This window comes from Scleropages formosus, chromosome 10 (assembly GCF_900964775.1).
Source record: "Scleropages formosus chromosome 10, fSclFor1.1, whole genome shotgun sequence".
NCBI lineage: Eukaryota > Metazoa > Chordata > Actinopteri > Osteoglossiformes > Osteoglossidae > Scleropages > Scleropages formosus.
The window spans coordinates 14653557-14655996 of record NC_041815.1 but is presented as its reverse complement, the minus strand read 5'-3'; the positions used below and the strand labels follow the sequence as shown (position 1 = coordinate 14655996).

The 2440-nt window shown below is 49.9% G+C and overlaps 1 long non-coding RNA gene across 1 annotated transcript; it reads right to left on the bottom strand.

The window, feature by feature from the left end:
- Positions 1-536: 536 nt before the first annotated feature.
- LOC108922439 (uncharacterized) lies at positions 537-1411 on the bottom strand. The gene is made up of 3 exons (XR_001965133.1): positions 1337-1411; positions 709-879; positions 537-573 (listed from the first exon to the last, which is right to left on the bottom strand). It is a non-coding gene; the product is annotated as an uncharacterized LOC108922439 (long non-coding RNA).
- Between the last annotated feature and the right edge of the window lie 1029 nt (positions 1412-2440).

The following is a 2440-nucleotide window of genomic DNA, read 5'->3' as shown; positions in this document are numbered from 1 at the left end:
TGCATGCACACAAGAGCTGTTCACTGCATCCATTAAAATGTCACACATGCTAACCGCCCATGGCCAGACCACTGTCGACTAGAATGACTGTACTGGTGCACGCAGAAAGAAATGACTAATCAGCAGACATCATCATCTGGTTATCAACCATAAGGTCTAAGGTTAGCTGGGTAAACTCTGACAAAAGTCATTTTTTAAAAATAAAAACATGCATTTCACACAAGTAGAATTCTAGTGCCACAAAAGTAAGCTCATTTGGAATGAAGCTGTATTTGAAATGTTCATAATCAATGTTACTGTGTGTGTGTGTGTGTGTGTATATATATATATATGTAGAGAGAGAGTTGAAGTACTGTTACTTATTAATATTATAATATTTATTATAGTAACATTTAAGTATGGGTGGGTGCGGCGGCGCAATGGGTTGGACTGAGTCCTGCTCTCCAGTGGGTCTGGGGTTCAAGTCCTGCTTGGGGTGCCTTGCGATGGACTGGCGTTCCGTCCTGGGTGTGTCCCCTCTCCCTCCAACCCCGCGCCCTATGTTGCCGGGTTAGGCTCCGGCTCCCCGCGACCCTGTATGGGACAAGCGGTTCAGACTGTGTGTGTGTGCATTTAAGTATTTTTTAATGCCACACAAGGATGTTGTAACAAAATTAGCAGTTTTAGGGCAAAGCAAGTATGAAAGCGTATGAGTGAAGTGTAACGTACTTTTCGTGAGGGTTAGCACCATGTCATGAAGCGGCCGTGAGACGCGATACCGCGGCACATGTGAGTCACAGCTGGCAGACACAGCAGGCAAAGGCGCTCTCACGTCACGTCACCTCACCTCACATCACCTTCACCATGGAGTGAGTGAGTGTGCAAAACAGGAAGTGGTTTCTGCAGATATGAGTGAGGAGAGATGTGATTGGCTCAGACCAAACAGGAAGCTAAAAAAGAAAACCCTGGACGGCGTCTGATACTCTCAGTCCGTGTAAAGTTTGCCAAAAAACACAATGGGTACAAATAACACGGACGGCACAAGTGTTTCAAAGTCAAATTAACGCAATCGCTCAGAACGTAACGCAAAATGCAGTTGCGGAAGTGCTCGAGACCCGAAGGTTACACGGTTATAAACCCAACGCTAGCACGGGCCTAAAGATCTGGAACGTGTTCGCGAATGACGTGTGGAGCAAGTGCCATTTTTCACTATATTCTGTAATTTTGTGAGGGAACAGCAGGCTCGGGATGGAACACCTCCTTATGTTCTTCTTCCAGAATTCAGTCACACATCATATGGAAGCATGATTACAAAAGCGCGTCTAACGTGACAGCCCCCCTCCCCCTCAGGCCTTACCTCGGCCGCGAGGCCCTCGACGCTCGGCCGATACATCAGCCCCACGGGAGTGCGGCCGTATAGGATGTCCGTGGGCTCCTATTCCTATGTAGAAAAGTTCCATTTCATTTCCTTGCGAAAGGCCTTCCAAAAAAAAAAAAAAAAAAAAAGCAGAAAGAAACACGGCAAGAAGACGGGAGCATATTTCAGCCTGAACGCAATCTTGTCCTCCCCGCTGGAGAGAGAGGGGAGAGGGCGTCCGGCACCGCCGCGGAGAGACAAGCTGATGGCGGATATACGAGCCCGGTGAGATGCGGGGCGGGAACGGGAAGGGGGAAACATGTGGCGCTTGACACCAAAGACTCGCTGCCGAGCGCAGTTACAGAGTACTCGCGCACACGCCCAGACAGGACGGCTGGGTGGGGGGGTTCGTCCGCAACAACTCCGGCCATCATCAGAGGCAATATTTCATTCCCTGAATAGAGGCGCTTCAGTTCTCTGTGCGCTTTACCATTATTTCTTGCCGGCATTTGGCTCTATGCGCTCTGTCTGTGCCTGGCGGGGCCTGAAAAACGTGAACATAATGATAAAAGTGGCGATTTCCTTTTTTTTTTTCGGCTCCGGGAAGCACATTTGAGGAGCAGCTCTTTTTATATCGAAATAAGTAACACAAGCTGTCGCAGCGGCCTAATGCACGCAAAGCTCGGAGCGTAAAACACGCGGCAAGGCGCATTATTATAAGTCTTTCGTACATGTGCGAGCGGAGCGCTCTCCGGCCCAAAGGTCAAAGGAAGGCGTCACAGCCTCATGGGTGGAATTTTTCCTCCTCTCTGCTCGTGAGCCCTTGTTTCAAAAAACACTTCGGACGGAGAGCAATTTCTGCCGTGTCTGAAAATCATCGCGGCGAATGACGCCACAGGAATGGGACAAGAGGAGCTTTCGCCTCTTCCGGTGGTTTAAGAAAAGGCGCTCGGCGAGGAGCCCCCGGTGCTCGTCCCTCAGCGTCGCTGTCAGAGTCTCCCGGTGGCCGCCGCGGGAACTTGACTAATTCCTCCATCAGTCTCTCCTGAGGAGGCTGCTGCTGCTCAGATCCACCGGAACATTCAGTTATTGCTTCCACTTATT